Source organism: Apodemus sylvaticus, chromosome 4 (genome assembly GCF_947179515.1).
Source record: "Apodemus sylvaticus chromosome 4, mApoSyl1.1, whole genome shotgun sequence".
Lineage (NCBI taxonomy): Eukaryota > Metazoa > Chordata > Mammalia > Rodentia > Muridae > Apodemus > Apodemus sylvaticus.
The window spans coordinates 82162761-82185737 of NC_067475.1; the positions used below are offsets into that span (position 1 = coordinate 82162761).

Below are 22977 nucleotides of genomic sequence, written 5' to 3' on the forward strand. Positions count from 1 at the left end.
ATTCCCCGGCCCAAGTGTTGAAGTCTGGCTTGCTATTAGGAACTGATAGAACATCCACTGTATCACACTAGGCCAGAAAGGAGAGTGTCTGGAGGATAGGGTCATTCTTAAAGCCAGAAGACTCATCACGAGTGATAAGCCAAGGGAAACCCAAGGTAGTCCAGAACATACGTGGACTCTCTCTAGGGGAGAACAATGTGTACCCAGGAGCTGGAGAGCCTAGGAAGAGCATTAACAGCTAGGGTATAAGGGGACTGAGAAGAAAAGAGACAAGTGAGGATTATTTTACTATTTGGAGAGGTGGATTGTCCTGGATACAGCAGAATCCTAATGCAGACAAGGTGGTATATTCTGGAATCCACCTTCTGATAGAGGCTGAGTCAGGGTGGGTCCTTGAGAAGGTAAGTATAGGGAGGAAGTCTTCAGTGACCACAGCAGAATGTCCCTGTGGGAATTAGCATAATTTCAATCCACATCATCCTGTCCACATGACCAGTGTAGACTGTGCCCCTCCCAAGGACCACAAGGTCAGCAAACTTGAGTTCAAGCTTCTTGTTAGTCACTTCCAAGCTAATCTAGTACTTCCTTAACCTCTCATATGATGCCTATGTCTACATGTGATGCTATAGTCTATATGATTGTGTCTAATGGGGAGATATCCCCTACTTCATTTGATTTTATGAAGAGTAAGTTAAATGAGGACTGTGTATAAAGTGATCAGCATTAAGTAGGTTAATTTATTCAAGTGAACTTTATCAGCACCTACTGTGTTCTTGCACCATGCCAAGTCCTGTGGATAGAATGGAGAATAGAATTAATAAGGTCCTTCCTGAATGGGCTAATTTTATGGGAGATTTTTGTTTTGTTTTGTTGTTGTTGTTGCTTTCATCAGTGACCAAATACCTGGCAAGAAGCAACTTCAAAGAAAAAAGATTAGTTTGGGGTCATGGCCCATCAAGGTTTGGTGGCAGGAGTGGCTTGAAGTTGTGGGATCATGATGTAGTTGGTTACATTGCATTATCAATAAGGAAGCAGAGGGGTCAACCAGAAGCAGACCTGGGCTACAGCCACTAAGGTCTGATCTTCCTCCCAAAGGTTCTGTAATCTGCTGAAACAGCATTGCCAACTGGGGACCAAGTGTTCAAATACACAGGCCACACTGGAGCCATGCTCTGAACTGTCTATATGAAGTGCTCAGGATGCATCAGTATTCTGGTTTGGCTCTTATATGCCTCCTATAAGGTCTCATGTTGAAGGCATGATCCCAGTCTGTGGTGCTAACTCAGAGGTGATGGAACCTTTAGAAGGTTAAGGAAATCACCTTTAGAAGGATAAAGGAAGTCAGTTCCCGAGCTGTACCCTGGATACTGGGACTGACCTTCTTGTCTCTCTTGTTGCTTCCTGTCCACCATGAGGTAAACAGCTTAATTTTACTACCTGCTTACTACCCTGATGTTCTTTCTGTCTCATCACAGTTCCAAAACAATGGTAACAAGTGTCTTAGTTTGGGTCTTATGCCGTGAACAGACACCATGACCAAAGCAAGTCTTATAAAGGACAACATATATTTGGGTCTGGCTTACAAGTTCAGAGGTTCAGTCCATTATCATCAAGGTGGGAACATGGCAGCATCCAGACAGGTATGGTTGAGGAGGAGCTGAGAGTTCTACATCTTCATCTGAAGGCTGCTACTGGAAGACTGACTTCTAGGAAGCTAGGACAAAACCCACACCCACAGTGACACACCTACTCCAACAGGGCCCCACCCTCTAATAGAGCCACTCCTTGAACTAAGCATATACAAACTATCACAACAAGTAACCATGGAAACTTCTAAAACCATTAGCAGTCTAAACTTTCCTTCCTTCAATTGTTTATCTCAGGCACTGTTAGTGACTGAATGCTGACTAACAGTCAGCAATGCTCAGCTCTCCTCTTTTAACAGAAGTCAGTATCTGTTCAGGAGTGAACACCACCAGATATGACATGATTGCCCAGGCTCTCCTGGCGCTCAGTGGTATTTCTGGGTACTACCCCCAAGCATGGTGTGTGTGGGAGTGTGGGAGTGGGGGGGGGGTGGGGAAGCTTTTCTTGAATCCAGACTCAGGGCTCTACCATTTGCATAGTGGCTTGGGGGGTCTTTTGGGAATTCCTCGTTTAGAGGAAGCTTCCAAGGTAATTTGAGAACTGCCTTGGCAATCCCCACCCAATACCACTGAGCTCTGTATAAATAGATTCCAATAGGATAGTGACCAAACTGGGCCGATGTCAAGAACCAAGAGGAACAACAAGAAAATCTGTGAACCATTCTTTTGGGTGTAATTATTCCCTTGAGGAAAATTTCATGGTTATTTAATTAAAGTGTTTCACTTTGATCCAATGTGTTGCTTTGACTCCTTGAGTAGGAAATACAGCAGTTGTGAGAGCCAAGCAACTTGCTAACTACAAATAGTTTACCAAGCGCCCCCAAATAAGACAAAATATAATAAACAATGAACTTTAGACAGCAAGTGTAAATGTTTGTGAGGAATCTAATTACCATTCTTGTTGCGAACATTAACCCACATGCGGTTGTAAGCCTGTGTTTCCTAATGTCGTTCATCATTAGCCACTTCTTATTGCAATCAAAAGAATTATAGGGCATGTGTCCATTAGTGCACGCTGGGAGCTACACTGCACTGACTTCTCTCCACCAGAGCGTCTGGTGCCTCCAGTCCTCATTCTGTTTACGATGAAGAGAACCAAGTGCTTACAAGAAAGTGACATGTTTTGCTCTTGTAACAGAAATGGGGCACTCAGGCAGCTTATTAACATATACATGCAACCCAGAAGCTCCCTTCCAGAGAGAGGAATGAAGGAAGAGAGGCAGAGGAGTCAATGTTGTACTGATATCCTGCTCTAGAATTGGACATTAGGGATGATGGGATATAGGTGGGACTCCATGAGCCCCAGGAGAGGTGAGACTTGATGCTCTGTTCTCATTATACCTACTTGTTCATTTTAATTTTTCTATTAGTGTTTATAAACATCTATGTTCTGGGCATTGGGGATCAATCAGTGAGTCCCCAAACACCACTCTTAGGGGGCTTTCATTCAAGTTGAGGGAGAGAGATTTCCACATGACAAACAATAAACAAGCAAATTACAAGGTTCACAGTGAAATTAAAAGCTGGGTGGAGTGTGGGGAACTGGCTATGGTTTTATAGGGTAGGCAGAAAAGCAGAGAAGCTCAAGGAGTTAGCAGAGGTGAGAGCAAAGGTGTGGTCTGGAGGAAGTAGGGTGTGCCTGAGCATGCTGCCTGGGGGGAGTTGGCAGATCACAGAAGAGAGAGAGGCAGCTGAGAGGAATCAACCTATGGCCTCACAGACCATACTAGTGGTTTTGTTCCTACTGTTAGTAAATGAGGGGGCTGTATCCCCTGGAATACATGTGTTGGGAAATTAGTTCAAGGCATTGCACTACTGGGAGCTTAGATTACCTGCAAGACATTTGGGTCATAGGACAGGATTGGGGACTATTAGTCACAGTGAGAGTGGCCTGTTGGAAGACAGTGCTGTATTCATGTCTTGTCTCATCCATGCCTGCTTCTCCTCTCATTTCCCCATGACTTGAAGTGACTCAAATTCCCCATCAGCTATGGCTGCCATATCTTGAACTTTCCACATTTTGGGAACATGTGTCAAGTAAAGCTCTTCCTAATAAGCTGTCCAGGGCCAGGTGTTCTGTTATTGGCAACAGCAAATGAACTCCAACAGGGATGCACGGCAATGTTTGTTATCTAGTGAGGCAAAACTGATGTGGCCTTCAAACCCACCTGTAGATTGAGTGGCAAAAGGTATTCTCAGAGGGAAGTTAACACCTCAGAGAATGATGATCATAGTGCAAAGAGGAACCTTCTAGATTTGTGTTGGGACTGACTTTGTAGGATTGTACATGGCAGTATGAACATACAGAACTGCAGCCTTGGAGAGAAAAATCCAACTGTACATACCACGCTGGGCCACACATGAGAATGGTAAGGGCATCAGAGGTTCCTTGAGCCCCTTGGGGTATTATGGAAGGAGGCTGAAATGTACCCCATATGCTCTTGGGGTTCTTTGCAGCATGGGTTGGTAGTGAGATTCTTATGCAGAGCTTTCTAATGGCAAAATATGATAAGTAGTAGAAGATGCTATCCTTGGAGCTGTGGAAGTCTCCCCTCCATCCTGCTAAAGGTGTGAAAATGATCCCATCCCAGCTGGTGGGCATGGAAGGAAAGTGGGGAAGTTGGTTCTGGAACATTCTTGTTGAGAGAACATCAACTCAGATGTTTCCCTGAGACACGAGATAGGATGACAGGGACAGATGGCGCTGACCAAGCACCTTCTGGAAGCTGCGGCTGTCTGGTGGCAGAACAGGACCAGATTGGCCCAGTGACCTTAAAAAAGCATGAGTGGAGATCACAGATCTGGCCTAGAAGGGACATGCGTGCTCACTTAGGAGTGGGAGGGTCGCTCTTGGGGTTCTTGTGGCACTGCCTCTGATCTAATGACACCAAAGGCAGGGGGACCTGTGCTTTGAGCAACTCTGGCCCCTGAGTCCTATTGGCAGAGGTCTGCTCCATTGCTTGTCTTTCTGGTGTCTGGTTCAGAAGCAAGGGAGGTTCTTCAAAACCTCCCGAGTCTCCACTTTCTTGAGCTTTAGCTGAAGTTGGTTTACTACTGTCCCTCACCCCCTGTACTTCTTTCTACCAAGCTCTTTTTCTCTGGTTCTTCTTTTTGCTTCAACCTGCACTCAAGGCCTCTTGACTGTGCCCTAAGTCTGCCTCTTATATCCACTTGACAGTTTTTGCTTCAGTTCTACCCAAGAGGAAAGTGGATCATCTAAGGAGCCAACAAGAATTACAGAGGTGTCATCCCCTTTCCTGCTTCTGAAAGCCATGCTGCACGGCATATACACAATTCTATGTCTGCAAAGCATCCTGAGTAGTGGCCATGCCCACAGGGTCCCAAACAGAACCTCCATGGACACTGCCCTATACTCTCTCCTCCAGATACTCTGGACTCACATTTTGTTTGTCCCATGTCAATCAAATCTCAGTGTCTACCTGCACTGGCTAGCTTTATGTCAACCTGACATAAGCTAGTGTCATTTTGGAAGACGGAACCTCAACTGAGAAAATGCCTCTATCAGATTGGCCTGTGGTGCATTTTCTCAATTGATGATTGATGAAGGAGGTCCCAGTTCAGTATGGGCAGAACTGAGCCTGGGCTGGTAGTTCTGGGTGCTATAAGAAAGCAGGCAGAAATAGCCAGGATGAACAAACTGGTAAGCAGCACCCTTCTACAGCTTCTGTTTCAGTCTTGCCTTGAGATCTCGACCTGACAGCCTTTGGTGATGGACTGTGATGTGGAAGCTGTAGTGAATGGAACCCTTTCCACCTCAAGTTGCCTTTGGTCACAATGTTTTATTACAGCAATAGAAACCCTAAGCCACTGCCAGAAAAGCCCCACATTTACAGGAAGCCATCTTAGTGCCCACACTACAGAACTGACTCCATGGAGAATCACTCTAGGAAGGTTATCGGATCTCATTGAATGTTTGGTAATTTAAAGCCCTGCTGTGGGGCTGTGGCTCAGTTGGTAGAGTGCTTGCCTGCTGTGCATGAAGTCCTGGGTTTAATACCTTAGCACTGTATAAACTGAGTATGGTGGTGTGTGCCTGCAATCACAGCACTCGAGACGCACAGGCAAGACCTTTAGAAGTTCAAAGCAATCTTTAGCTACATAGTGAGTTCAAGTCCTGCCTAGGCTACATGAGGCCCTGTCTTGGGAAAAAGCAAATTTAGGTGTAAGCGCTGATTTTATCTTATAACCTCTTTAGGGTTCTAATGATACGGATATTAGCCATGAAAACCCCATCACTAATGTTTAGTATTTGGCCCATTTTTGTTTTATTTATTTTGGATTCTTTCAGATGACAGTGGTTGATTTACCTTTAGTAATGAGGGATGACTGTTGAGATTTGTGACAAAATGAGGAAGACAGTTACCTCCAATGAGCTCTCAAGGGAGTATCAAGAGCCTTCAGGTTAAGCAGCTTTGTCCTGGAACTTTACCTTTCCCTGCTTTACCATAGCTCACCAAGTCTGTCCCAGCCGTTGCAGTTATTTGGCACGTGGTCCTTAGCAGGCCAGCCTTGAGGACAGGAACCTAGTCCCATCACTTGTACAATGGTGGGCTCATAGAATGCTTTCCAGGAGTTTTAACCGGAGACAGGAAAACTGGCCTGTCTGGTACAAGTGACCAAAGCAAGCAGACTGCAGAGACTGTGGGGATTGCTCTGGTCCACCACAGAAGGCCATTAACTCAATTCTGCCTCTTGCTTTGTATACGAAATGCCTTTGCTTCTTCGCCTCCTGGTGGAAGACTGTGTAGCTTCTACTCACTTTGCCTAAAGGAGCTCTGAAATAATTAGGTAAGAAGACAGAAAAGCAGCAGGTGTTCCTTAATGGCAGCTTGGCCAAGGCATTGGGAATCCAACAGACAATCCTGATCAATTCCATGCAAGAAACACTATTATCACTCAGCTATAAGGCTACTGTCTAGAAAACAAGCTGCTGCTTCTATTGTGTTATAGCTGAACCTGTGATGTTCTTCCTGCTGGGAGGAGCCTGGGTGGTTGGGAATTACTTTGTCAAGCTGCTCTTTGGGGGCTGGGAGAGAAAACAGCTTCGAGCTTTCTCCACTGTGAATACCATAAAATCCACCTTGAAATGCCATGCAGAGTTACAACAGAGATACCGTGCCTGGGAATTGGCTCGAGCTTGCTTGAAAGAAAATGAAGAAAAGAGTAGAAGGAGTCTTATCCTGGGATAAAGAAGAGAGGAAACATCCTTCAGGAAAGGAAGTTCCTGCAGATATCACCCTGGGAGATGCAGAAGCTTAGAAGGGACCCAGAGAGAGTGGGTGATAAGCAGCCCCTACTAAGATCTCCCCCTGCCAGGGCCAGACAGGAAGGTAGTGATGGAAAAAGTGCTTGGAGAACACAGTGCAATCCTGGCTGCTGGAGATGGACCAAAGCTAGGGTCTGTGATGTGTCTGGTTGCTTCAAAGAGGCAAGAATCAGGTGCCCTGGGGTCAACCTGCCTGTAGGGTGTAGGGGAAGGACTGGCATCATGGATGCCATCAGACTTTGGACATGCAGGGCTAGCAAAGTGAAACCAAAGGCCTCCAAGGGCTCCACCCTGAGACAGGTCTTGCCATGTAGCCAAGGCTAGCTTGGAACCGGAGATCTTCCTGACTCTGCCTCCTGAGTGCTAGGATTATAAGCAGAGCTACCATGCCTGGGTTTGATTATGTTTTGATGACTTAAGAAAAGATCTGACTTGGTCTTCTTGCTCAGAAAAGAGAGCTAACAATAGATTGTCCCCAGGAAGAGGAGGAGGGTAGCACAGGAAAAATTTGTATCAGAATAACTAGATATCTGGAGCACTTGGAGACCCTGGTCAGGCTCCCTGGAGTGGGACACCATAAATGTGATTATTGCCACCAGCTCAATGGGACTCAAATGAAGCAGGAACTTACAGCAGAGTTGCTGTCTTGGGAGAAGTTTTCTCTTATGTCATTGCCACTCACATTCTAAGCATCTGTACTGGCTGGTTTTGTGTGTCAACTTGACACAGGCTGGAGTTATCACAGAGAAAGGAGCTTCAGTTGGGGAAGTACTTCCATGAGATCCAGCTGTGGGGCAATTTCTCAATTAGTGATCAGGGGGGGAGGGCCCCTTGTGGGTAGTACCATCCCTGGGCTGGTATTTTGGGGTTCTATAGGAGAGCAAGCTAAGCAAGCCAGGGGAAGCAAGCCAGTAAGGAACATCCCTCCATGGCCTCTGCATCAGCTCCTGCTTCCTGACCTGCTTGAGTTCCAGTCCAGACTTCCTTTTGTGATGAACAGCAATTTGGAACTGTAAGCTGAATAAACCCTTTCCTCCCCAACTTGCTTTTGGTCATGATGTTTGTGCAGGAATAGAAACCCTGACTAAGACAGCATCTGTGGCCTTAGCAGTATGGATGCCTCTAAGAGCCAGAGACAATGTAGGAACAGGCATCTAGTCCAGGCTGCCAAGTGCCAACCAAAGAGGATGCTGGGTACTATCTGTCAGTTTCCTGAAGCTTCTCAGAAACACACTATTCAGAAGCCTGTGTTACTAAAAGTTCCTTTTTTTACTGAAAAGGGCACAGGGAAGAGAAAAATCCAGTAAAGCTGAGCCCAGATCTTAAAGAAGGTTGATAAAACTGACAAAAAAATAATAAAGAAGTGGTTTATAGCTGTGTTCAAAAGACCAGGGCTTCTCTTCCTCCCCCTTTAAAGGCAGAATTAATTAATCTACGCAGGCTTGAGCTCTGAACGCAACGTTAGTTCTGACTCTAGGGGTGCAGTTAAGTCCTCTGGACCCTGGGTAAGCTTTCATTAAAGCAACACTATTTAAAACTGTGAATTTAAAATCCTCCTCAGACAGAATAGGGTACTGGGAACAGGGAAGGAAAGCTAACTGACAAGCTGTCCCAATCAGGGCATCTTGATGACAGATGCCACCTCCCACCCCCTCTGAGATGAGGAAGGGGAAGCCACCAGGAGGTTCCGAGGACCTGCCTCCTTCTGCCCGTGCTCAGCCCAAGGCTGCTTACTGTCCAGAAAGCAATGGGGTCCCAGCAGAGGGCCTTCTCCTCGCTGGCCCCATGCCCTTCCATCCTGGCATGGACCACTTCGGAAGCTCTCGGTTTTATGTCTTCTAGGCCTGCCTGTCTGAGGACCGGACTATTCATAGTATGGCTTCGTTTTCTTCCCTTGGGGCTGGGTTCGCTGGGATCTCCAGGCGAGGCGCCTTTCCAATTTGACAGGTTTCCGGGAAGGGAGTCACAGGTTTCTGAGCACTTGACTGGAAGCTGGGTTTCGGTTTCTCGCTGCCTTGCCCTTCTCCCGCTGGGATGCAGGAGAATTCCGTGTCCTGTTTTGACAGCACTGACATTTGCTGGCCTCATTCGAGGTGACCTCTGGCCTCTCTTGGTTTCCCCCTCCTGCGCTCGGCCTGGCTTCGTCTTTCTCATCCTGATGGTAAGATTCTAGCCTGCTTCTTTCAAGGACTGCTCAGTCTGGGACCCGGGGCAATGAGGGAGGCCCTGGGAATGTCTGGATGGAGGGGAGCTCACACTGTGAAAGCCTTAGGGAGACTGTGACCTGTCCATGCAGATGCAGGGGAGCTTAGGAACGAACTCATTCAGTAATTCATTTATTCAATTAAAATGTTATCAAAGGCTGATTGTACACCGAGCACTGTTATTTGAACATTAAACATAATACTGCTTAATTTTATGGAAGTTATGATGGAGCACGGAGAATAGACTTGCCTGGCATGCATAAATCCCTGGTGTGATTCCCCACACTCATAAAACAAAACAGTAAAATGGGAAAAATAAGAATTTCATGGAGAGAGAGAGAGAGAGAGAGAGTGCGAGCGAGAAGGTGGAGAGTCAACATGGGGAGAGCTTCATGCTTTTTTGATGCAGTAAAGGAAGGCATCACCAAGGTGGTGATAGTGAGTCTTGGGATGTTAAGAAACAAATCTGCCCATCTGTGTAGATTTGGTAGATAGCACTGGAGGTGTAGGAGTGTCTGACACAAAGGCCCTGGGGTAGGAAAATGCCTGGTGTGTGCTTGGCAGCCAATGGGAAGAATGGAGACAACAAGGGAGGTGAGGAGTGGGGAGTGGAGAGGTGGGGAGTGGGGAGGGGAGGGGAGGGGAGGAGTAAGGAGTGGGGAGGTGAGGAGGGGGAGAGGAGGAGTAGGGAGTGGGGAGGTAAGGCGTGGGGAGGTGAGGAGTAGGGAGTGGAGAGATGGGGAGTGGGGAGATCAGGAGTGGGGGGTGGGGAGGTAAAGGGTGGAGAGGTGAGGAGTGGGGGGTGGGGAGTGAGGAGTGGGAAGCGGGGAGGTAGGGAGTGAGAAGTGGGGAGGTGAGGAGTGGGGGTAGGGAGTGAGGAGTGGAAAGTGGAGAGGTGGGGAATGAGAAGTGGGGAGGTGAGGAGTGGGGTGGGGAGGTGAGGCTGCGTGAGGCTACTCAGATTCTGGCTGTGGGAGGAAATGAAGTCGGCATATCTCTATCTGTTCAGGCTGTCATAACAAAATACCATAGATTGTGGGGGAGGCGGTGTGTGTGTGTGAATGGCAGACGCTTATTTATCCAAGCTTTGAAGTCTGATGTCTTTGAAGATCAAGGAGCTGGCATGGTCTGGGTCTGTTGAGGACCTTCTCCTCGCCTGTGGCCAGTTGTCTTCTACCTGTGTCATCTCCTCCTCTTACAAGTTTGCTAACCCCATGAGAGCCCACTCAGGACATCACTGACTGAATCACTTTCCAGAGACCTCATTCTCTAGCTCCATCGCAGAGGGGGCTGAGCTGCAGTTTGCTAATGTTGGACTGAAAACATTCACTCTGCAGCAAGGAGCTACTGAAGAGATTCAAACACTGAAACCATTAATCCAAAGCATTTTACCTTTTGCTAAGTCTACAATGACACCCTGCATCTCTATGTTTCCAGATGCTGCCTTGGACTCTTTCTTTGAAACTTTTGGGGACATCAACATGGGTTTTTACTTGAGAAAACTCAGAGGAAAAGGATCTGGAGAAACAGCTCAGTAAAGGACTTGTATGTAAGAAGGAAGACCTGAGCCATCCCCAGAACCCCCTTAAAAACCAGGTGTGGTGACATGCACCTGTCAACCTTGCACCAAGAAGGTAAAGTAGGTAGATCCTTGGGCTCGCCAGCTAGCCAGCCTGATCTAACTGGTAAGCCCCAGACCACTGAGGGATCCTGTCTCAAAAACACAGAGTGAGTATCTGAGTAACAACATGTAAGATTGTCCTCTGGCTTCAGCACAAGAGTTTACACACAAACTTTCTATACATGAGCATGCAATACACAGGCACACACATGTACACACACATATACACACAGGTACACTGAATAAGTACTCACATACACACATGCACACACATGTACACACATGCATACATATGTATGCACATACACACGTGCATGCATATGCATAAATATGCACACATATGCATGCACACATAGACACACTAAACACACACACACAAACACACAAATTTGCATACACAAATGTACACACACACACACAGAAACAAACTTGGATTCCCATCCCTGTGCTGCTTGATGGTTTATGCAAATCTTTGTTATTTCTCCAGCAGAAGAGACAGTGAGCTTCTGCTTCTGAACTTCACTGACAGGGCTTTGAAGCTTTCCTGTGCTTGTACATAGCTTAGCTGGTCTTAAGGAGCAGTGGGAGGCTGCTTGGCTACCGCTCTGACTGTAGATTAGGCCAAAAGGCTGCAGCTTCAGACATACTAATCGTAAACTAGGCCTGACTTGATTGAGGAGCCTGGTATCCAAGATCAAGGATAAGCCTTGCTTCCATCCGACCTTTGCTATAGTCAGCAGGGCAGGGATAATGTTCTACGAGTTCAGAAGGGACAACAAAAACAACCTTGAATTATAAGCCACACAGCTATTCTTTCCAGTCTTGTCTTTTTGAGTTTGGTAAAGCAACCATCCTCAGCTGGGGTTGTGTCTCAGTGGGTAGAGTTCTTGCCTAGCATAAACAAAGCCCCAGCTTTCATCCCCAGCACTGCAGAACCTAGATGTGGAGGCACACATTTCTAATTCCAGTGCTTAGTATGTAGAGGCAGGAGGATCGGAAGTTCAAGATCATCTTCCTTTTACACGGAGAGACCAGCCTGAGATAGTTGAGTACTATCGCAAAACAAAACAAAACACTCAAACCCAGCAACAACAAAATGCCCACTTTCGGTGTCCAGCTAGCTCTGCGAGAACCCTTCCCAGGGCTGAATGGGCTTCCCTTTGTGAGTAGAAGAAACTACACTGAGGGCTTGGATGGGTATTGAAGAGGCAGACCACAGAGCCACTCAGACTCAGCAGGGCAGACACTGTCCTCCCTTCACTCAGATTGTCTCGATTCCCTCCCTGACCATCCTTACTAAGAAGGAGAATGAACACAGGATTTCTGGGCTAGCCTCTGCTGCACGTGCTCTCAGGGACTCACTGAGAGAACCCCAACTGTGCCTCAGGAAGCCATCAGCCTGGCAGGAGCAGTAAGTGAGCCGAGGCTGGCTGGGAGCTTCCAGGATGAGTTTTATTTCCTGTTGCAGGCAAAATTGTTTTCTTTTCTGCCCTTTACCCTTTCTCCTGTTTTCTGCTTTGCAAGAAATAGCTGGAGCTGAAGCAGTTGTTTTGTGAACATGAGTGCATGCTTTTTATAGTATAACAGAACAATCCTAGTCCTCTGGGTCTCAAAGTTGGGGGCAGCATATCTTCATTTAACACATATCTATTGTGTCTTCATGTTCTGTGTACCAGTTGTGTGTGTGTGTGTGTGTGTGTGTGTGTGAATGCATATAAACACACACATGCATAATACTGAACACATTTTTGCCATGCTGGAACATACATTCTACAGATGTAATAGTCAGCACACAAGCTGTGATTCCAGAGTCCCTAGGGCTGCAATGGATGAGAGAGGAGGGCAGAATATTCACTCAGACCTGCCCCCTGGCCTGAGCTGGACTTGGCTGGCTCTGAGGAGGGGTACAGTGATGGGTCAATCAGTTCTGGCCTATACCAAACTCCTCACCTGGTCTCTGAATGGATCTGGCCTTGGTGATGGCCTGGCCACCAGAGGCTGTAGATGACCACAAAGATTAATTTCTGGACACACCAGGAAAGCTGCACATATGAACTCTGGGAGGCTGTGACAACATGCATAAAACCAAAGTCCACCATGGAGCAGGGAGCTGGGCACACATTTCTGCCCTTAGTTATGAAACAATTGGGAATTGGTAGCTTCTGGGATGTGAAGGGTCCACTTTCTCTAAGAATGTAGTGTCTGGTAAATCAGCCAGGCTCCAGCAGTGGACCACACATTGAAAGCTCACATTGAAGGGTTTTAAGCAAAAAGGACTCAATGTCAGGAGGATGTGGGAAGGGGTGGGGGTGGATGGGAACAGTTGGGGTCTTTCTGTCTTACAACAAAGAGAGAGAGTGAGGGAGGAAGGGAGGGAGGAGAGAGAGAGAGGAGAGAGAGAGAGAGAGAGAGAGAGAGAGAGAGAGAGAGATACATTCCTGGCTGGCACTGGGATTTTTATTTGTTAGCCTATAGTGTTTAGTAGAAACATTGTTGCCTTGTTAAAGGGTTTTAACTCTCTCCATCTCCCTCCCCCTCCTCTCCCTCTCTCTTGTGTGTGTGGGTGTGTGTCTAGGCTTCTTCAGTAGTAGGTTTCCACACATCTTTTTTGAAAGGTATTTAGGTATCTTTTTTAGAAGGCAAAAGTGGTGATGGGAGTCAAGGTGAGGATACTGGTGACCACAGCATCACTTGACACTGAGGGCTGGGAATTAAAGTCTCCAGGTGGATAAGAGGCTCAGTATAGGAGTTTCCAAGGCAGAGGCATTCCCAGCTATGCATTGCCGCCTGCCACTCAAGTTGTCTATGAAGAGGACCTGGGCTCTAGGTAGGCACCTTGGGAAGAGTGTTGCTTGTAGGGAAGAAAGGTTCCCTGGAGGCCCCCATGATCCATTACATTGACTCATTTGCAAACTATTCAACCTCAGAAGGACCAGCCACTGACCCTGGAGGGGACATGAGAAGTTGGGACAAGAGAGATGGCTTGGTTAGCCTGATGGTCAGGAGGAAGAGGAGTGGCAGTCTCCGTGCTCTATCATCTCAGGACAGCCCTGGATGTAAATGCATACACACTGATGGAGTCTGCATAGGGTGTGGTGATAGAAGGATGTCTCACTAGCAAGATCCATAGACTGGAGAGGCTCCAAGCTATGTGTGTGTGTGGGGGGGGGGGGCTCTCTGCAAATGCCACATCCAGCAGAGTAAACGATTCGGATGAAACAAGATGGAAATCTGATTTAACATGACCTAGTGAGCCAAGATTCAAGACTGGTTCAAGATTCTGGCCTCTGACACCTATCTTATTTTTCAGAAATATTTAAGTACAGTACAGTTTTGGGGAAAAGTTTCCTAGTAACAATTATCTCAATCCCATGTGCACATTAAAGCTTAATGCATGACTACATTGAAACACTTTGCAAAGTACGTGTGACCTTTTCCATAAAGATGGGTTCTATAGCTTAAGGGCCTAGGGGAAGATAAGGTAGAGGTCACCAAGCTACAAAGTACATGTGACATCTCCCCTAAGAACGGATTCAATTGCCTGAGAAATAATGCTCAAGATAAAGATCTAGGAAAGAAGAGTCTGAGAGAAACATAATAAGTCTGCAGTATTCGGGTGTGGCCGGCCCTACAGACTGCACAGATCACCAGGCTATAGTCTATATCCACTCCAGGGATCTATCCCTTCTGTTGAAGAGACAATCTTGCATGTTTAGCATTCCTGGTTTCTCCACACCAACCTAGTGGGTTACTAGAAAATGTGGCAGTATCTTGCAAAGAACCCAATGTCAAGACAACCTGCTGTCTATTTATATCTATGGTTAAAGATTCCCTTCCTGGAGGAAGCAATAGATTTGTTAGGAATACAGTGTCCCTTAGTCTTTCTTATCTACTGTACTTTGTGTGAAATAGCTGGCACTCTAGCAGTTGGTTTGTGAGAAAGAGGATGAAGATTCCCCTACACTAAAGATGACAGATCAATAAAGTAGAAGGACCTGGAGTCACTGGCAGCAGTATGGAGACACTGCAATAGTCTCTGATTTCACACTACTCCCACCTCATGATGCATTACTTTGGTTTTCTGATCATTTGAATCGTAATGAAACATACCAGTAGTATTCAAAATCCTCTGCTTTCACCTACCCATACTGAGTCCATGGGAAGTAAGGCAGCTGAGTAGCTAGTGACTCACAGAAGGGCTACCCTTCTCCTTTGGCACCATTATGAGAGTGGGGTTCTTACCCCACCCCATTCCCCCCCACTCCTTGTTCCTATCACAACACCAAAGGGTAAGGGGAAATGAGAACGGTGACCCTACCCACTTACCTGATGAACCCTAAGCCACTGAGGACCAACGTTCAGCCCAAGAGCCCATGCATGAGTCAGGCTTGAACCCATTCTTAGAACCAGAAACTACCACTTTGGTCATCAGAAGTAACTGTCAAGTTTTGGCACTAGATTGACATACGGTTATGAGAGAAACACCTGGGAGGAAAGGGGACTTTGACTTAGGAGAGCTGGAGACAGCATAGACAAACTGAGGGTGCCTCAGTGCTGTACTGCTGAAAGCGATGTCATCTCCATTAACTGTCCCCAAAGCCACCACTAACTGCAGAGTTTCTCGATGCTTGCCATATCTCCAAGATCTGACAAGTGCCCAGGGGGCAGAGTGCAGTGCGTGGCAAGTTATTGTTTGTAGAATAAACTTGGGCAAACCAGAATTTTGTCCTGTATCAGTATGAGGAACTTCTGGAAGAATCCCAGATTATCCAGAGGGAGTAGGAGCCCATGTTCTTAGAATAGCCTTCTATAGATTTGCCTCTTAAACATGCGAACATATCACCTACTAAATATGCTAAACTCAAATGTTAATGTCACAGAACATTGAGTTTTCTTATAAAAAAGACATTTAGGTCACTGGATGCCTAAAATAGCAGACTGCAACTCTCCTCTCCAGGAACTGCCAGTAATGAAATGGAGGGCTCCAGTGCATCTCTGCAGCAAAGGTGCCTGGCCTGTGGGAGGCTCTGGGCTTCTCCCTAGCACTGGGCAACTAAGTAGCAAGAGATGAAACAATGACATCTCTGAATTTGCTGCATCTAATAGATAAGTGCTTCTCAATTCTTAGGCAGTCTTGTTTCACAAGACCTGGAGGCTTCTGTGAACTGGGGCTTAGGGGTCATGTCAATAACCAAATAAAGAACCCTTAGCTATGACTAGGGGAAGGAATACCAGTTTGTGATGCTACTTGGGAAGAAATGGTAATTCATGTAATTTGCTACTGTCTATAATTTGCAACTATAGACTATATGGCTGTGTAACTTTACTAGAATTATTCATCAATATATTTATATATACAAACATATTGGCATACAATGTATTATTGTAAACCTTGAAGTATTACCAGTATATTGATCTAGTAAATTAACAAGTATAATGCAATAGCTTATTAATATGTATTTTATATTGATATAATGTGAATGCATATTGCATGAATCAATAATTAATCAATGATAGATTATATATTGTATATTTGAATTATATAATATGTATATAATAATATTTTCCTCACAGAACTCTAACACTGTGAGAAAGCCAACAGTTCTGTTTCTTTAAGGTGAAGAAACTATGTTAGCAAACTATGGCTTGTCAGTCAAATTTGTGTGTGTGTGTGTGTGTGTGTGTGTGGTCAGTAAGCTACTAATGGTTTTTATATTTGTAACAGTTACATTTTAAACAGTTATATAAATACCTACAAAATATCCTGCCTATTGGCCTCAAAGCCTAAAATATTTAACATTTGTGTCTTTCAGAAAACTCTTGCCCACTCCAGATTTAAGACTTTTTGAGACACACTTCTTCTCATTTTTCTCTAAAGTGTGTAGTTAAACTGGAAGCCAACCTGTCTCCTGATGGTAATTTCCCCTTTGTGGTGTAATGCTGGAACACACACACACACACACACACACACACACACACCTGATTGTTCTGGGCTGCATTTTTTTCTTTTGTGTTAGCCTCAAGACCCTGAAGCAACAAGATTCCCTTGGGTCTGGTCCCAGCCTGCTGACACGGAGAAGCCTCACCTGTATCGCACACTAGATCATCAGCTCAGGAATGTGGCTCTTCTCTACAGAAAAGGTGACAGCTGTCAGCTATTGCAGTGGGGTTCTGTGGCTTTAAAGAGACCTCAGTATTGTATGCTCATCTGAGTAATTGGAAGCTGGACCCATCACATCTCTTTCAGCAATGGCACTGAAACAGCGTGGACCCATCCATCATCATGTTCTCCTTATGAAAATGGCTTCCAGTGGTCAGCTTCCAGTCATAACTAATTAGTCTTCCGACGAATGAGCAGTCAGAAGCAAAGCAACTCTGAGGGCTTCAACACCTTCCGCAGTGAAGTTGAGAGGTATCTGATCTCCTCTGCCTTTTAATTAAAACCCTTTCATCTGTGCCAGAGTGTTCTTGTGGTGAGAGGCCCAGCTGGCTGGTTCTGCCCTCCTTTCTCAGTACAGGAGAAAGCTCAGCAGCTGCAGAGAATCGGGCAAAGCCTTGGAAGTTCTGGAACTCCATATGGTTGGCTGGTGGACGCTCAAATGCAGATATGGTTGAAGGGCTGGGGGTACACAGGGGAGCATATTAGCTAGGTGCAGTTAGCGGGTGGAAAAATGAAAACAAACATTCTGTTTCGTAGCTGGATTCTGTGGCCTCACTTTAGTTTGGGCTCAGCTTCGCCTTGGGGATGCCTCAGTCTGAATGTTCTGTGGCCATGTTACTCTTGCTGGGGCTGCTCACATGTCTCAGGACTTGGTAGGAAGAAAACACCAGGCACCTCTGCTAGGCAGGGCTTCTGTTCTTAGCAGGCTCACCCAGGTTATGTACACGGCAGAGACAGGGGTCTGGAAGAGAGAATATTGATGTGTGTGTATTTGTGTGTGTGTGTGCTTATGTTCATGTGTGCATCTTCTGTGGAGGCCAGAGGTCAACCTCAAGTGTTGTTCCTTAAGAGCTATTCTATTTATTTATGTATTTGTTTATTCATTTATTTATTTACTTTTGAGGCAAGGACTCTCACTCACTAGCTTGGGGCTTAACAATTTGGCCAAGTGAGAAAGAAATTAGGGAAATGACACCCTTCTCAATAGCCACAAACAGGATAAAGTACCTTGGTGTGACTCTGACCAAACAAGTGAAAGATCTGTATGACAAGAACTTCAAGTCTCTGAAGAAGGAAATGGAAGAAGATCTCAGAAAATGGAAAAATCTCCCATGCTCATGGATTGGCAGGATTAATATAGTTAAAATGGCCATTTTGCCAAAAGTAATATACAGATTCAACGCAATACCCATCAAAATCCCAACTCAGTTCTTCATAGAGTTAGAAAGAGCAATTCTTAAATTCATATGGAATAACAAGAAACTCAGGATAGCTAAAACTATTCTCAACAACAAAAGAAATTCTGGGGGAATCAGTATCCATGACCTCAGGCAATACTACAGAACAATAGTGTTAAAAACTGCATGGTATTTGTACAGTGACAGGCAGGCGGATCAATGAAATAGGATTGAAGATCCAGAAATAAACCCACACACCTATGGCCACTTGATCCTCGACAAAGGGGCTAAAAACATCCAGTGGAAAAAAGATAGCCTTTTCAACAAATGGTGCTGGTTCAACAAGAGGTCAGAATGCAGAAGAATGCAAATTGATCCATCCTTGTCTCCTTGTACTAAGCTCAACTCCAAATGGATTAAGGACCTCCACATAAAGCCAGATACTCTGAAGCTAATAGAAAAGAAACTGGGGAAGACCCTTGAGGACATTGGTACAGGGGGAAAGTTCCTGAACAGAACACCAACAGTGTATGCTCTAAGATCAAGAATTGACAAATGGGACCTCATAAAATTACAAAGTTCCTGTAAGGCAAAGGACACCATTAAAAGGAAAAATCGGCAACCAACAAATTGGGAAAAGATCTTCACCAACCCTACATCCGACAGAGGGCTATATCCAATAACAAATACAAAGAACTCAAGATGTTAGACCCCAGAAAACCAAATAACCCTATTAAAAATGGGGTACAGCGCTAAATAAAGAATTTTCACCCAAAGAACTTCAGATGGCTGAAAAGCATCTTAAAAAATGCTCAACTTCATTAGTCAATAGGAAAATGCAAATCAAAACAACCCTGAGATTTCACCTTACACCAGTCTGAATGCTAAGATTAAAAATTCAGGAGACAGCAGGTATTGGTGAGGATATGGAGAAAGAGGAACACTCCTTCACTGCTGGGGGAGTTGCAAATTGGTACAACCACTCTGGAAATCAGTCTGGTGGTTCCTCAGAAAACTGGGCATGTCACTTCCAGAGGATCCTGCTATACCACTCCTGGGCATATACCCAGAGGATTCCCCAGCATGTAATAAGGATATGTGCTCCACTATGTTCATAGCAGCCCTATTTATAATAGCCAGAAGCTGGAAAGAATCCAGGTATCCCTCAACGGAAAAATGGATACAAAAAATGTGGTATATATACACAATGGAGTACTAGTCAGCCATTAAAAACAATGAATTCATAAAATTCTTAGGCAAATGGATGGAGCTGAAGAACATCATACTAAGTGAGGTAACCCAGTCTCAAAAGATCAACCATGGTAGGCACTCACTAATAAGTGGATATTAGCCTAGAAAATTGGAATACCCAAAACATAATCCACACATCAAATGAGGTCCAAGAAGAACCGAGGAGTGGCCCCTGGTTCTGGAAAGACTCAGTGAGGCAGTATAGGGCAATACCAGAACAGGGAAGCGGGAAAGAGTAGATGGGGGAACAGGGAGAGGGAAGAGGGCTTATAGGACTTTCGGGGAGGGGGGCAGAAAAGGGGAAATCATTTGAAATGTAAATAAAAATATATCAAATAAAAAAAAAAAAACCAATTTGGCCAAGTACCAGGAACTTTCCAGTCTCTGTCTCCCTGTCACTAGGATTGCAAATACCGCCATGGCTGCCTCCCCACCTCCACCCCCCCACCCCCGGCATGGGTTCTAGGTCTCAAACTCAGGTCTTCCTGCCTAGGCACTTTACTGATTGAGCTAGTCATAGCCCATGCCAGGATTTTTAAAACCTAGGCTTACAGCTGGTGTATTAGGTCTAGTGGCCCAAAGAGCTCACTGGGCAGCTCCAGATCTGGAAGCTAGGGACTCGGACTCTGCCTCTTGACAGCAGGAGCTTCAGAGTCCTATGGCAGGGGCCTGGCTGCAGGATGAGGAGGACCATGTCTCATGTTCCACGGTCTGCCACTAAGACCTGAAGGAGGGCATGTGCTATAGACACCTGTGCCAGGGCAGCTGAGGTGGGAAGAGTGGTGACTGGGATCTGGATGCTATAGGACTGATTAGAAGACCCAGTGACCTCCATCAGAGCAGAGAGATAGTGCCACTGTTTGTCCCTGGACGACTTCTCAGCCAGCAGAGGGTCAGGATTGGGTGAGGAAGGAGGGAACAGAGGTTATATGGGAATCTGTGTAATTTAGACAAGAAAGAGAATGCTTCCCATCCACAGAGGAACCTGAGTGAGAGAAAAAGTTCAGTTTTTATTAAACCAGCAGAAAAGACTTCTTCAGTACAGCTTGCTGTGACCACGGACTTAGGAAGCAGAGGGACATGGCTTCTAGTTCTAGAACAACTCCATCCTAACTGTGTGACTTTAAGCAAATCACTTCTGTCTGAAGCCCGGTTCCTTTCTTTGTGGTGCTGGGGATTGACCACAAGTCCTCAGGTTAAGTTAAGCACCCTATTCAAGTGCTTAACCACTGAGCTGCTCCCAGCCCAAGGCTCGGTCTCTGTATCTGTAAAATAAGGGCAACAACATATCCAAGAGGGTAGAGGGATTAGTAAAGGCAATGGAACAGCTTTGGATGCTCTGGAACAGCCCACAGTTCAACCTTTGTAGTCTTGGCTATACTGCTAAACAATCCTGGTGTGTATATATGTATGTATGCATGTGTGCATGTGTGTATGTATGTGTGTATGTATGTATATATGTATTTATGTATATATGTATATATGTATTTATGTATTTATGTATGTATATGTATGTATGTATGTATGTATGTATGTATGTATGTATTTGCAGTAATATTCAGGAATAAAGATCAAACACAGAACCTCATGCAAGCTAAGCGAGCAGTCCCCTGCAGAGCCGTACACCAAATCCTCTTTTTACTTTCTGTTTTGAGAGGTGGTCTCCATTGTGTTGCCCAGGCTGACTTTGAACTTTCTCTGCTTCCCCTGCAATCATTGAGCTTGCAATCCTCCAGCCCTCCAGCCTTAGCCTCCTGCATAGTGGGAGGTCAGGCCTGTGTTACTGGGCCCGCTCCCCTGGCAATGTGACCATTTTGGTTTCCAAGTCTCATGAACACTAGGTAGACCAAGCCCGCCTCTTCATGCACTCCCCCCTCCTTCTCCCGCCTGCCCGTTCAGCTATCGGTCTCTCATCGGTCTCTCTCGGGCAGCCACCAAGCTGTGCGAAATGCAGCCCCTTGTTTCTTGTTCCATTTCCCACTGACTGCAGAACTGGGCTTCTCAGCCGCTGCTTTGAGCAGCGCCACAGCTTCTTGTCTTTTGCTGCTGACAAGCTCTTGATGCCTTGACACTTGCAGGCATTGTTGTAAAGTTAAATCTTCAAAACAGATTCCTCGGCAATAAGCATCAGTAGAAGCCATTGGTGGAGGCACAGGCCTTTAACCCTAGAACTTGGGTTGCATGTTAATTCTGAGGCTAATCTCAGCTACATAGTTAGATCTTGCCTCAAACCAAACCAAACCAAACCAAAAACAATCAAGAAAAGCATCAACCCCTCCATATGCCACACCACTCAACAGGAGACATTCCAACCCTGTGCCTGGCATTAATAAAGATTTCTATCACCCAATTATTAGACTTATTTTCCAAGACTTCCAGCAAAGCCATTTTGTCTTAAAAATTTTTTGTATCAATCTTTTGTTCCCAGTTAGAATAAGTGTCCAGTACAGAGGCTGAGTACTAGTTTGGAATGGTCCTAGATTAGTTTCTTTACTTATTGCTGTGACAAAATGAAGGAAGGGAGGGAAGGAGGGAGGGAAGGAAGGAAGGAAGGAAGGAAGGAAGGAAGGAAGGAAGGAAGGAAGGAAGGAAGGAAGGAAGGAGAAAAAGAAGGAGGTAAGGAAGGAGAGAAGGAAGGAGGGAAGGGTCTATGTTGGCTCACAGTTTGTCAGTACAATGTACCAGGTGGGAAGGGAACGGAGGCAGGGGCATGAGCAGGTGCTCACGCTGACTGGAGTCAGGAAGAAGACTCACCAAATACTGACTCTCCTTTCTACCCTCTCTTTTTCTCAGTCTGGAGCCCCAGACCAGGTAACAGTGCCACACTCCTTCAGGGTGGGCACCTCCTCAGTTCCTCCCTGCAATCACCCTCAGAGCAGTGTATCTCCTTGGTGATTCCAAAACCAGTCAAGCTCACTATGATGATTGACTATCACAGACCCACAGAGCCACAAGCAAAAACAAACAAACAAACAAACCATAAAATCTTGCTGGCCTCTGCTCTTATGGGCAGAGACACGTCACAGTTGACTTCATTTTCCTGTAGATCTGTTTGTTAGTACTATTGGCAAAGGCATGTTGAGTGAATGCTCCAGTTACAGACCTTTAAGCATCCGGTCCTGAGATTTTTCTTCTCTGCAGAGAGGCTACTCCCTCATCAGCGACCTGGGTGAGCCTGGCCAGAACTCTCAGCTCTGCACAAAAATTCCTAGAGAGCCTGTCTGCCAGCTCTTGGTCCTTACAGTTCTAGCAGCACCGACCCACCCGCCCTGTGCTCCTCTTCTATTTCAGGTAAGTCTTCACATCTGAGTGGGCCATGCACCTCACTGACACGCGTGCGGTGGCCATTACCCAGCCATTATCTGCCCTCAGTGTGTTCTATTAGGTTGGAGCCTTTTCCCTGACCGTTCATCCTCTTCCACCCAGATGGACTCTGGATGCTAGTGTGTTCCTGGTTCTTCTCCCTGGCATCTGTCATCCTGTGTTCTGATCACTCTTTTCCTTCTGGTGTCCTCCTACTAAGCCGTGAGCATCCAGTGGTCTGGGTTGGTGTCTTCTGCATTAAACTGCTCCAGCATCTGGAATGGCACTAGAGATATGCAGTATTTTTAGGGAAAAAAAAAAGCAAAA

General features: G+C 45.8%; 1 long non-coding RNA gene across 1 annotated transcript; it reads left to right on the top strand.

Moving 5' to 3' along the window:
• Window positions 1-8955: 8955 nt before the first annotated feature.
• On the top strand, window positions 8956-22632 carry LOC127683203 (uncharacterized). The gene is made up of 5 exons (XR_007977496.1): window positions 8956-9094; window positions 10575-10865; window positions 16776-16899; window positions 17006-17170; window positions 22489-22632. It is a non-coding gene; the product is annotated as an uncharacterized LOC127683203 (long non-coding RNA).
• The last annotated feature ends 345 nt before the right edge of the window (window positions 22633-22977 follow it).